Source organism: Eriocheir sinensis, unplaced genomic scaffold (assembly GCF_024679095.1).
Source record: "Eriocheir sinensis breed Jianghai 21 unplaced genomic scaffold, ASM2467909v1 Scaffold1201, whole genome shotgun sequence".
Classification (NCBI taxonomy): domain Eukaryota; kingdom Metazoa; phylum Arthropoda; class Malacostraca; order Decapoda; family Varunidae; genus Eriocheir; species Eriocheir sinensis.
In genome coordinates, this window is record NW_026110521.1 from 19,111 (window position 1) to 33,159 (window position 14,049).

A 14,049-nucleotide genomic window follows, 5' to 3' on the forward strand; every position below is an offset into this window, starting at 1 on the left:
CGAACTAACAGACAAACATTTGTGAAGAAAGATTAAAAAAAGCCGCAAAAATACAAGGATAAACAGACAACAGACAGCCACAGAAGCAGATAGACAGTGTGAGAGAGGATAGGATAGAACAGACATCAAGGAGACAGACCACGGGTAGGAGAGAAATACACAGAAATACAGACCTACAGACACAGACAGACAGACAGGTAAATGCACGGAGACTAACTTCTTAACATGTATAAATTGAAATGCCAGACGGACGGGATATAGATGAAGGACATTTACACAGAGGAACAGACAGACAGACACAGATAAATGAATGGACAAAAACAGACAGCTGGACATAACATCACAGCCGGGCAGGGCGGACAGGGGCTTAATATATTGCGTTAACAAACCCAGCGTCACGAATTCAGCCTCGGTAATTTTCCACGGCAAGAATGTGGCGTCTTTCTGTGAAGTTGCACGCGCCTACACAACACAGGACATGCGAAGGGGTGTGATTCTTGTATCCTTGGCACGCGAAGGCTCACGATTCTTGTATCCTTCACCTTTATTTCATGTGTTTTTCATATGTTAAGAAAACACTCGTCTCCTCCCGAAATTGACCTCGCTTTCGGCCACCTTCTTTTATTCTTTTTTAGGAGCAGCGAGTAGCGGGCTTTTTTTTTATTATTGTGTCCTTTTTTGTGTGCCCTTGAGCTGTCTCCTTTGTTGTCAAAAAAAAAAAAAATACTCAATTTACATTCTATAATTTGTCTTATTTCCATTTTTTGTATATTTGTTCCACGCCTGAATGTTGAATGGACACAATTACACATTTTTATATATTTTTTTTTTCAAACCTGAACGCTGATTGTCGTTATATTCACAGGTTTGTCTTCCTTTTTTAATTATGACACGATTCTTTTACACCTCAAAGTCCATTGGAAACAGGAACAATTATACATTTTTTATTATTTTTTCTATTAATTACTTCTTTTACACCTGAACGCCAATTAGTCACGCTTACCAATTCATTTTTATCGGTATAACATGTTTCTTTTACAAGTCAACGTTGATACATTTAAGACGGTCAGTACCTAGCGAGGGCGTGGTTGTGTGAGCGATTCCTATGGCTCCTACAAGTTCTGGTTCACTGTCCACCCATCCAGCAGAGATTCTACGGTTCATCTGCCCTGTGGAAACTCTCTCATTGCCGCCTGGACGAAGAAGAGAGAGCATCTAACGAGAACGTGGCTGTGTGGGCGACTCCTACAAGTATTGGCTGGGCGGTTGGCTACTGGCTGGTTGGGTGGCTCCTACAAGAAAGCTCTCCTATGTGAAAGCTCTTTATCATTGGTGTTAGGACGGAAGGGCAAGTAGAGAGGACGTGGCTGATTGGCTGAGTGCGTGGCTGGGCGGCTCCTGTTGACTCGTGTCCATTCACCCAGGACAATCAAGGTCAGGCGGAGGTGACGTGACGGGGCTGAGACGCGGACCGTAAATCAGTGTGGGTCTTCGCGGGAAAAAGACGAGAATAAAAAAGAATGAATGAATGAAGCTCGTCGGTCGTATTGTTAAACTCGGATCAGGAAACGAAAGAAATATATAAATGTCGATCTCTGGCGTTGAACTAAAAGGAAGGATAAGAAAACTGTCGGCTGTGATGTCGGGGAAAAAGGTATAAATGTAAATATAAGAAGAAATAAATATCACGACGTTGGATAAAAAAGGAAAAGAATTGTTTCGATCGTGAAATCAGAACAAAAGGAAGAAAAACGATCAATCTTAAAGTTCAAACAGAGAGAGAGAGAGAGAGAGAGAGAGAGAGAGAGAGAGAGAGAGAGAGAGAGAGAGAGAGAGAGAGAGAGAGAGAGAGAGAATTACAATCATGAAATATACAATCGGACGAAAAACTATTGATTGCGGCGAGAAATCAACACACTCAGTTTTTTTTTCTCTCTTCTTTTAAAATACAAACTAAAGAAGAAAAAATCGAGATGCAGAAAACAAGGAATACGATGAATGGCAGCCGGAAGTCATCATCACGAAGACACGATATTTTTTCTTCTCTTGGGACAGGCGAGGAACAGGAAGGCTTCACGTCTGAGTCACGGCGAGACACGAACTTCAACACTATTGCTTCTCACATTAACAATTTGGCCATATTACACGACATTTCGTCGCCCGAGCACACACATTTGACAAGGCTTTCGTGGGTGTTACGGGCATTTCCAGGAGTAGTTTTATGACCCTGGTGGGAGAATGACCCTTCCTCTGTACGGTGAACCTAAAGAAACACTCATTAGAACCCGATTGGTCCCCTCTTTGACCTTCAGAAATAGTTGATGTGAGAAGCGAGTGTCTTACCGATCGGAGAGCTGCGCGGGGCCTCCTGAATGCTTGAGTCCAGCGACAAGAATGAACCCTTCCGGGAACAGTGGAATTATATGTAAACAAAGACTGCTCGGGACTTGAGATTCTTTGGTATAAAATTCTTGGTATATAATTCTGAGTTGAGAGAAGATTGACTTTTTGAATTCTTGCCTTAGCGACTATTGCTGTAAGGTTTTGAGTTAGAGACATGTTATTTCTTTTCTAAGTTAGAGACCATTTGGATTGAAATTTTGTGTTATAGCCAAATATATTTCTATAGACTACTGGTGTAACATTTTGAGCTACAAACTACAGGTATAAAATATTGACCTACATAAAGACTGTTGGTATAAAATTTAAAGTTCAGACTAAAAACCATGATATAAAAAAATCAATTACTGGTGAACGAGAATAAAAAAATATAGGTTTGAAAGTGTATCAGACGGATTTGTATTGAAATAAACAGAAAATAACAATATTGCAAAACAAATAATACAGTAAAGAAACGCCACTATCATTGTACTATGTTGATCGTGTTAAAAATTGCAAATAAAATGTGAAACTGAAAAAAATATGCCTTTACTGAAAAAAAATGTAGAGACTGGAAAACTGGAACCTGGGAAACACGGAGAAATTGAGGGAAAAAAAAGTGTTACCAGAAAAAAAAATATTACAGCTGAAGAAACAAAGTGGGGAGACAAATCAACAACAAGACAATAGAAAACAAAATAAATAAAACTGCAAGAAGAAAATATATGAACTCAAGAAAACACGAAGATATAAACTGGCAAAAAACAAAAAAAAAAAAAAAAAAATACAAACACACACACACACACACACACACACACACACACACACACACACACACACACACACACACACACACACACACCTGTAAACATAAATACAAACAAACGACGCGGCTCAGATGTGTAATCAGGTGGTCTATTTCCAGGTTAATGACCACGAGAGAGAGAGAGAGAGAGAGAGAGAGAGAGAGAGAGAGAGAGAGTTGATGGGCCGTAAAACTCGTGATTCTAAAACTATTTTGTGTATATATATATCTGTGTGTGTGTGTGTGTGTGTGTGTGTGTGTGAAGGAAAACTATGAATAACTCTCTCTCTCTCTCTCTCTCTCTCTCTCTCTGGATAATTAAGGCCTGATTTATCCTCATTAAAGGCACCTGATTGCGTGTCCCACAGACGAAGGGAGGAAAGGAGGGAGGGAGGGAGGGAGAGAATAAAATAGGGAGAGAGGGAGAGAGATAATAACAAGGGGACGAGGGTAGCATGAAAGGAAGGAAGGAAGGAAGGAAGGAAGGTAAGAAGGGGGAGAGAGAGAAAGAGAGGGAGAGAGAGGGGAAGATATTGAAGGAGAGAAAGGAGACAGGTGTTATTGATTGAGGTAGAGGAAAGAGGGGAAGGAATGGGAGAGAAGGAAGGAAGGAAGGAAGGAAGGGAGAGAGGGAGGAGAGAAGTACTGGAGAGAGGGGAAGATATTGAAGGAGAGAAAGGAGACAGGTGTTATTGATTGAGGTAGAGGAAAGAGGGGAAGGAATGGGAGATAAGGAAGGAAGGAAGGAAGGAAGGGAGAGAAGGAGGAGGGAAGCACTGGAGTAAATGGAGGAAAAGATGATGATGAAAAAGAGCGGAAAGGAGAGGAAAAGAACCACAGAGAAAGACAAAAGAATAAAGGAAGGAAAGAAAATTTAAAGTTGATAAGAAAAACAGGAGGGAAGGGAAAGGAAGGGAAGAGAATGGAAGGGAAGGGAAGAGAAGGGAAGGGAAGGACTAAGTAGGCAATGAGTGAAGGGAAGAGATGGGAAGGAATGTGACGAGAAGGGAAGGGAAGGGAAGGGAAGGGAAGGGAAGGGAAGGGAAGGGAAGGGAAGGGAAGGGAAGGGAAGGGAAGGCAAGGCAAGGCAAGGCAAGGCAAGGGAAGGCAAGGCAAGGGAAGGGAAGGGAAGGGAATAGAGGAGAAGGGAAGAGAAGGAAAATAAAAGACGAGAAAAGGGAGGAAAATAGGGAAAGGGAAGGAAAAGGAAGAAAATTTTGTGAAAGGAAGGAGAAAAGAGAAAAAAAAAGAAAAAATGGGAAGGAAATCAGAAAAAGGGAGGGAAAGGGAAGAAAAATTATTGAAAAGGAAGGAGAGAAAAAAAGAAGAGAAGGGAAGGGAAACAAAGAGAATGGGAAAGAGGAGAGAAAATAAGGGAAGGGAAGGAAAGGGAGAAAAGAAAAAAGACTAATGACAGAGGTAACAAAAGGGAGGGACCTTCACCCTATTAACACACCCTTCCCTCCCTCCCTCCCTCCCTCCCTCCCTCCCTCCCTCCCTCCTTCATTTCCCTCCCTCCCTTCACCTTTACCCTCACCACACCCTTGACCTTCCCTCCCTAGTTACCTCCACCCTTCGTTTCCTTCCCTCCCTCCTTTCTTCCCCTCCTTCCTCCGGCCTTTTCTTCCTCTCTTTCCTCCATTCCTCCCCTCTTTGTCTCATTCCACCCTTCCACTTCTATCTTCCTTCCTTCTCTCTTCCCTTCTCTCTATTCCTTCCTCCACCCTTCTCTTCCCTCCTCCCTTCTTTCCTTAGCCCTTCCATTCACCCTTCTCTTCACTTTTCCCTTCTTTCCTTCCCTTCACATTCCATTTCTTTATTTCCTTCACCTTTCTTTCCTTATTCCTTCCTTCCATCCCTCTCTTCCACCTCTCTATCATTCTCTTCCTTCTCATCCTCCTTCCTCTTCTTCCTCCATTTATTAACCCTCCATCATTCTCTCCCTTCCTTCCTCCCTATCTCCTTCTCCCTATTCTTATTTATCTCTCATTTTCCTCCCTTCCCCCATTGTCTTCATTGCTTTTCCTATCTCCACTTTTTTTCCTCCCTTTATGTAATCCTCTCTCCCTCCACCTTCCCTTTTCCTCCCTGTTTCCCTATCTTCTGCACCCTCCCCATAAAACTTAATTTCCCTATACTTATCCGACTTCTCCTCCCTTCTTTCCTTCCCTTTCCTTCCTTCGACTCAATTCTTCTGGTTCTTCTTCAATTCTAATTCATTCTATTCCCATCTCTCTCTTCTTTCGTTTTGAGAACTCTAATCTCTCAATCAGGGTCCAGGTATTCTTAAACATAACGAAGCTCACCTATTTGACAAGGCTTTCGTATAGGAGTTTTGAACATTTCCTTGCGTAGTTTTATCAGATAGACAGAAAGAAGGTGAATGTGTGTCTAGTTAGCAGTAGGTCAGGTTAATGAATGAAGGTGTTGTGGGCGGGTGATAAGACCAGGTGATATGCTAATTAATCAACTTCCCTTAACGGAGTCACCTGATAGCCCTATCTGATTGTTTGTCAACATTGTGTGTGTGTGTGTGTGTGTGTGTGAAGTCCCACAAAGCGAATTCTTTCCTCACACACACACACACACACACACACACACACACACACACACACACACACACACACACACACACACACACACATATAACAACTTGCAAAAGAGGGGAGACAAGGAAAGCAAGGACGAAGGGGAGGAGGAGGAAGAGAAGGAGGAGAAAGAAGAGGAGGAGGAGGAGGAGGAGAAGGAGGAGAAAAAATATGAAAAGGAAGATGATAGGTATAACAATAAATAATAATATTAATAATAAAAAACAGAACAAGGGCAAAGATGATGATGGAGGAAGAAGAACAAGAACAAAAAGAGCAAGAACATGAAGAAAAGAAGAAAAAGAAGAAAACAAGAACACAAACAAGAGAAGACAATCAAGGCGTAGGAGGAGGAGGAGGAAGATGATGAAGAGAAGGAAGGGAAAGAGAGTGGGAGGGAGGGAGGGAGGGGAGGAAAAGGTCAAAGGTGAATGGAGGTAAGGAATGGGAGAGAAAAAGAGAAAAAGAAGGAAAGAAGAGAGAGGAGGGGGAGGAGAGAAAGGGGGGAGGAGGGGAAGTAGCAAGGGATTGACTGCATTAATCTTTGCCAAACCTGCATACAAAAACAACAACAAAAACAAAAACAATAACAATATAATTAAAAAGAAAGAAAACAGCAATATTAACAAAAAAAATTACGACAGCAACAGACGAGGAGGAGGAGGAGGAGGAAGTGATGGAAAAAGAAGAAGAAAAGAAGAAAAAGAAGGAACGACAGGAACAAGAAAAACAAGGAGCAACAACAACAACAACAAGAACAACAACAACAACATTAACAGTAATTACTATGCTGAAACAAAGCTCAATCTTAGGAAGCGGAGGAGGAAGATCAGAAGGAGGAGGAGGAGGAGGAGGAGGAGGAAGAACTTTTGAAAAGGTAGCGTGACCCAAAGTGACTTTCCATCCACGCAATCTGAGGAGGAGGAGGAGGAGGAGGAGGAGGAGGAAGAGGAGGAGGAGGAGGATTTGAGATCGATGTATAATTGATGTGAGAGAGAGAGAGAGAGAGAGAGAGAGAGAGAGAGAGAGAGAGAGAGAGAGAGAGAGAGAGAGAGAGAATGGGGCTTCGCATGAGCAATTACGTCTAACCTACTAACCAGCCTCATCTTCTCTCCCTTCCTCCCTTTCTCCTTCTCTCCCGCTCACAATCAGTCAACCCCAATGCTTATATATGACATTGACGCCTCACCACTCTTATTAACCCAGTAGCAACAGGGATCATGTTTCTTAATGGTCCCTCTAAGCGAGAAAAATGAGAAAAAATCATCACTCACACAAACCGTTCCATAATGTATATATCAACGCATTTGTGATCAGTTTTTGCATCATCTATTTTGGGGGGTTTATATCATGGCACAAATTTGGCCCATCGCTGCTACCGGGTTAATGCCTTGTAAGTTTGTTATGTTGTGTTAAGTCTGGGCTCATGGAGGTAAGTTTTCTTTTCTTTGTTAACAGTTGTAGGTACTGTTTGTGAATATGTGTTTAGATCAAATGCAGTTGAATCAAGTCTCTCTCTCTCTCTCTCTCTCTCTCTCTCTCTCTCTCTCTCTGTTATCTTCCTTCCTTCACCATCTTATTATTCTCTTCTCTCTCTCTCTCTCTCTCTCTGTTATCTTCCTTCACCATCTTTATTCTCTTCCTCTCTCTCTCTCTCTCTCTCTCTCTCTCTCTGTTATCTTCCTTCACCATCTTTTATTCTCTTTTTCTCTCTCTCTCTCTCTCTCTCTCTGTCTCTCTCTCTCTCTCTCTCTCTCCTTTTATCTATTTTTGTTTAATTTTCTTTACAACCTTTCCATTCATCTCCTTTCCTTGACCTTTCCCTTAATTCTTATCTCTTTATCTTTCCCTTCCCTTCGTTCCTTCCACATTCTTTCTTCCCTTATCTCTCTTCTCTTACGCATATTTTCTCTCGTCTTTCCTCCTCCTCCTCTTTCCTTCTTCTCTCTCTTCTCTTTCCTTGCCTACCGTTCCTTCCTCCTCTCTCCCTCACACTCACTTCATCCTCCCTTCCCTCCTTCCCTCCTGTTTGCGTGGGGGAGGAGGAAGAGAGGGAGGGAGGGAGGGAGAGAAAAAACGGAGGGAAGGAGGGAAAAAGGAGACATGTAACGTTACTTTCCCTCCCTCCTCCCTTCTTTCCCTCCTTCCTTCCTCCCTTCTTTCCTCCTTGCCTTAGAGATAACGGACCACTGATTGCTGAGAGAGAGAGAGAGAGAGAGAGAGAGAGAGAGAGAGAGAGAGAGAGAGAGAGAGAGAGAGAGAGAGAGAGAGAGAGAGAGAGAGAGAGAGAGAGAGAGAGAGAGAGAGAGAGAGAGAGAGAGAGAGAGAGAGAGAGAGAGAGAGAGAGAGAGAGAGAGAGAGAGAGAGAGAGAGAGAGAGAGAGAGAGAGAGAGAGAGAGAGAGAGAGAGAGAGAGAGAGAGAGAGAGAGAGAGAGAGAGAGAGAGAGAGAGAGAGAGAGAGAGAGAGAGAGAGAGAGAGAGAGAGAGAGAGAGAGAGAGAGAGAGAGAGAGAGAGAGAGAGAGAGAGAGAGAGAGAGAGAGAGAGAGAGAGAGAGAGAGAGAGAGAGAGAGAGAGAGAGGTGTTGATGATATAATAGTAGTAGTAGTAGTAGTAGTAGTAGTAGTAGTAGTAATGGTGGTGGTGGTAGTAGTAGTAGTAGTAGTAGTAGTAGTAGTAGTAGTAGTAGTAGTAGTAGTAGTAGTAGTAGTAGTAGTGCGCAGGTAAGAGGCAGGCAATGGCGCCACACACAGGTATACACTAATTAGGACTAACGGAAGTCAGCCACCTGTCCCACCAGTAATTAAAAGGCAAAACACACACACACACACACACACACACACACACACACACACACACACACACACACACACACACACACACACACACACACACCTCCTCCTCCTCCCCTAAAAAGAATAACCATCGGATGTTAAACAGAAAAACACACAAAAAAAACATTGTTATACGTGAAAAAAACAATGCTTTTCACAACAAAGGACAAGGACATGAGGAGGGCGAAGGAGAGCAAGGACGGACGTGGGGATGCAGCACGTAACGACACACACACACACACACACACACACACACATTAACACAAGGACAGAGAGGAGGAGGAGGACGAGGACAAGGAGGAAATGGATTAGATAACCTTCAAGGATGATTTACGAAAAGGAAGACGAGAAGAGCGAAGAGGAGAGGATGAAGAGAGAGAGGATGAAGAAAGAAATGTAATAACTGTGTGTCTGAGGAAGAGGAGAAGGATGGAGATGAGAAGAAGGAGGAGAAGAGGAGATGAAGACAATGAATGCAAGGTGTAACTGTGTGTGTATAAAGAGGAGGAGGAGGAGGAGGAGGAAGAAGAAGAGGAAGAGGAAGAGGAGGAATAGGAGCATGAAGACGACAATGAGACGGAAAAGAAAGAAAAACGGAAGGGAAGAAAGAAGGGAAGAAGGGAAAAATAGGAACGAGATTGCGGGAGAGAAAAAAAGATGAGAAGGAAGGAAGAGAAGAGGAAATAGGAGACGCAATAAGATGAAGAAAACGAGAAAAAAAGACACGGGAGAAAAAAAATATTGGAAAAGCGAAAGAGGAATAAGAAAAGACGAAAAATAACAGGACCTGGCGTTACTGTGGCGTGCATAATCAACCTCTGTCACCTTCCTTTCCTTCCCCTCCGTGCCCTCACCTGGCCGCCCCCACACACACCTACCTGACTCCCAATAAGACGTCTCGATCGCCTGCAGAGTTCACCTTGACCGCCCCGCCCCGCTCAGCCCTGTGTGTGTGTGTGTGTGTGTGTGTGTGTGTGTGTCCCTCTAGCGCCGAGTTATCGTGTTTTAAGACCAAGAATAGCAGGAAGGATTACAAGGGCGGTTATGATGAGGTTATGAAGGAGTGTGTTATGGTGTTATTTTTCTTCTTGTTCTTGTTCTTCTTCTTGTTTTCTTTTTCTTTTTTTCATTTTATATTTTTCTTCTTTGTTTTTTCTTTCTTTTCTTCTATTTCTTTCTCTTCTTTCTCCTTCTCTTCTTTTCTTCTTTCTTTTTTGTTAACTCTTCTTTTTCCTGGTCTCCTTCTTTTTTCTTCTATTTATGTTTCTTTAATTATTTCCTTCTTTCTTTTTTCTTTCTTTCTTCTCTACTTCTAACTCTTCTTCTTCCTCTTCTTCTTCTTCTTCTTGGTCTAATTATTGTGGCTTCCCAATAGTGACTTGTGAGGTGGTGAAGGTGATGGTGATGATGGTTATGACAAGATGGTGAGAAGAGGAAATATACAATAGCTAGTGTGGGATGGTGGTGATGATGATGATGATGATGATGGCGGTGGTGGTGGTGGTGGTGGTAATGATTATGATGGAAAGATGGTGAGAGATATAAAAAAATATGTCTTGAGGTGGTGTGGGATGATGGTGGTGGTGATGGTGGTGGTGATGGTGATGATGGTGATGGTGGTGATGGTGGTGGTGGTGATGAAGATGGTGGTGTTGGTGTTGGTGGTGGTGGTGGTGATGGTGATGATGATGATGGTGGTGATGGTGGTGGTGGAATATTACATAACTAGATGCTTGCGTGTGACGCTGCCTGAAACAATAGAGGCGCACACACACACACACACACACACACACACACACACACACACACGCGCGCGCACACACAAAGGGTTCAAAGCTAAGTGTGGGACCATAATTCAGGACTTTCTCAACCACAACACACACACACACACACACACATACACACACACTTCCGGCATCACCACCACAACCATCACCACCTCCACTGCCTGCACCACCACCACGGCCAGTGTCAACCTAGCTGTATATTCCACCACCACCACCACCACCACCACTCTCTCCACATTATATAACACTTCCACCACTGAATCAATTACCTCCACGATAACGTCCTCTTCCACCTCCACCACCAACCGTTATCACCACCACCACCACCACCACCATTACCACCATTACCACCAACACCATTGCCACAAAAACAATAACACAGAATTGACTTTATAGGAAAAACGTATTACAGTATGGGGAGTCGATGCTATAATAGAGGAGGAGGAGGAGGAGGAGGAAGAGGAGGATATAAAAGTAAAACTAGAAAGAAATGACAAAAAAAAACATAAATCAGAGAGAGAGAGAGAGAGAGAGAGAGAGAGAGAGAGAGAGAGAGAGAGAGAGGAACTGAAGGGAGATGAGATGTCACCTACCTCAACCCTTCTCCCTCCCCCCCTACAACCCCCACCCTCGAGCCCCTAAACCATGGCGAATCTAGCCCCTCCCCTCCCCCTCCCCCTCCCCCCTACCCCCTTCCCCCCAAAACAGTTATGTATTCTCGGGCTCATTATACCTGGGAAGGAGGAGGAGGAGGAGGAGGAGGAGGAAGGATGGATAATTTTGGGAATAACAAAGATTAAGGGAAAACGTGAGGTGGTTGCAAGCTCTAATAAGGGTAAATAATAGAGTGGTAAGTAGTGGTAGTAGTAATAGTAGTAGTAGTAGTAGTAGTAGTAGTAATAGTGGTGGTGGTGGTGGTAGAAAATATATACTGTTGTTCTTGTTTACGTTGTAGATATTGTTTTATTTACCAACAGAAGAGGAGGGACAGGAAGTCAAAGAAGAAGAGGAGGAGGAGGAGGAGGAGGGGGTTGAGAAGGAAGAGTATGAAGAAGAAAAGGTAGAGAGAGAGAGAGAGAGAGAGAGAGAGAGAGAGAGAGAGAGAGAGAGAGAGAGAGAGAGAGAAAATGCAGGAGGAATGTGAAGAGACCGAAAAGAAGAGGAAGAGGAAGAGGAGGAGGAGGAGGAGGAAAGCATCACCTCCTAAATATGACAACTAATGAAGCAATCTCTCTCTCTCTCTTGACCTCATGACCCAAACACAAGCGTTGCTGAAAACAATCTCTCTACCATTTTTCTCCTTTACAAACTATAATTTTCGACGATCTGACTCATTCCATTTTATTTTTCTTCCATATCCGTGACATTTTTTTCCCCCGTTTTCTGTTCTTTTTTTTCTTTCCATGTTATTGTGCCGTTGTGTCTCGGTGTGTCAATGTTTGGTTAGCGAATCCGTGCCAATCTCTCTTTTTTCTGTCAAAACAACGCATGTGTCTCTTGGGTCATGCGGGGAGTGAGTCGTTCTATCAGTCAATCAATAGACCAGTCAGTCAGTCAGTTTATGTCTTGTGTGTTTGGTCTGGTTTGTGTTGAATTGTCTGACTGCTAACTCTCTCTCTCTCTCTCTCTCTCTCTCTCTCTCTCTCTCTCTTGTACACTATGGCGAACTCACACACACACAAACAAACAAACATTACTTACTCCTTTGTTCTTCTGTTTGTATGGGTTATAACTTGAGAGATAATTACACACACACACACACACACACACACACACACACATGCATGCACCCTGACGTGTGTGTGTGTGTGTGTGTGTGTGTCCAGCTAATGGTCACTCACGTTCCCACAACCCTCACTGCAGCTGTCACTTAGTCTATCCGTCTGTCTGTCTGTCTGTCTGTTTTGCTCTTTTTGCCATTTATGTGCTTGTTACGCGCATGTGGTGGTGGTGGTGGTGGATCAGGGGTGAAGAGGAGGTGGAGTTCAGAAGGAGGAGGAAAGAGAAGAAAAGTGGAGCGGAAGGAAAGCGCGGGGAATTAGACGGGAAAGAAGGAAGGGGCGGAGAGAATGGAGAAGGAACGGAGAGGAAGCGAAATACCAGGAGTGGATGTTGTAGACGACGAGGATGATAGAGTGAAATACAGACGTGACGAAAGACCAACAGACGGAAGGAAGAAGGAAGGAAGAAAGAGGAAGAGGGAGGGGGGAAGGGAAAGGGAAGGGAGAGAAAGAGCCGTCCTGAGTTCGTTCAACCGAAGCATTGACCACCACCATTACAAACACCGCCGCCACCACCACCACCACCATATGCAGGAAGGGAAAACACGTGGCGGTGGTCGAGAGAGAGAGAGAGAGAGAGAGAGAGAGAGAGAGAGTTCTTGTGGGTGTCGTCATTCAAGTGTGTGATTTTTTTTTTGCCCTCTTCACTCTCGTTCTTTGCCTCACTAACAATAGTTCCGTGTGTCTGTCCGCTATTCCCCCCCCTTCCGAGCGGTGCCACAGGGCCGGCGTGGTGCTGACTCCAGACAAGGATTTAGATAGGCTTCCCTCCCGCGTCGCGCCACCTCAGTCTGGCAGCGCTGTACGGCACGGCTCGCGGCCCACCTGCCTGTGCTGGGTGTGGCGGGGCGGCGGGGCTGCTTCCTATCCTTCATAACGCAACGGGGACCACGGCTTGTCATTCTCGTGTTATGAAGCATGATGGCTGAAGCTGATATTACTGCAACTACATAAGCAATATAATCAGAACTTTGTTTTTCAGTTTCAAGTCAGATGATTAGATTTTTTAGCCCAAAGCTGGGCTAACAAAAATTGCCATGGCCGACTATATTGCAAGTCGCCCAGGCGGGGTATTGGGAAAAGTTTTCAACTAGCAATAATCGCACCTCGGATGAACCTCATTGGTTACGATACTGCCACTGCGCAAAGCTAACACAACCGATCCCGCGGCGAGATTATATTCACCTCTGACTAACACCTGAGCTAGGTAAAATAGTAATATGCAAAGTTTTCTTTATTATCAGGTAAACACGTTTTATATCTACAAATATGTTTTTGTAATTATATTTCCAAATTAAGATTAGTTTTGAAAATAGAATTGATTTATAAATTATAATGATATAAGGCTAAAATTATGCGCCTTCATACCACAAAGGGGACCCAGTAACGTTATTTTTATATCCTGACGATTAAGTTTGATTTCCTACATCATATATTCTTCACATAATAACTTTTTCACATAATAGCCAACCCACAATACAGAATTACATAAATAATCAACTTTGGCTATCGAGAACAGTGCAAACAGAGACACACGAGCCGCCCCGACAGAGACCACCGCCGCCGCCTTGGAGGGGAGACTCAGGCAGACGCGCGGCTCCAGACATGGGAAGGCAGAGGACAGGTATCGCCACTCCCTAAGACCGCTGTAGTATGCATTATGGATCTCTTTCCGGCCTGCATGACACTACAATTTTCTCAGACGCTCCGGCCTCTCACATCAACTACTTCAAGAGGCCTGAAAGGAGATTAATCGAGTCTTTATGAGGGTTTTTCACGTTCATGGTACAGAAGAAAGGTCAAACTACCACCAGGGTTATAAAACTACCCCAGGAAAAGTGGATGGTATTGATTCAAGGCTAAGAAATTATATAATA

The 14,049-nt window shown here is 43.7% G+C and overlaps 1 non-coding gene across 1 annotated transcript; it reads right to left on the reverse strand.

The window, feature by feature from the left end:
• Positions 1 to 13,182: 13,182 nt before the first annotated feature.
• Positions 13,183 to 13,323, reverse strand: LOC126989536 (U4 spliceosomal RNA). Its single transcript, XR_007743414.1, has one exon. It is a non-coding gene; the product is annotated as a U4 spliceosomal RNA (small nuclear RNA).
• Positions 13,324 to 14,049: the final 726 nt, after the last annotated feature.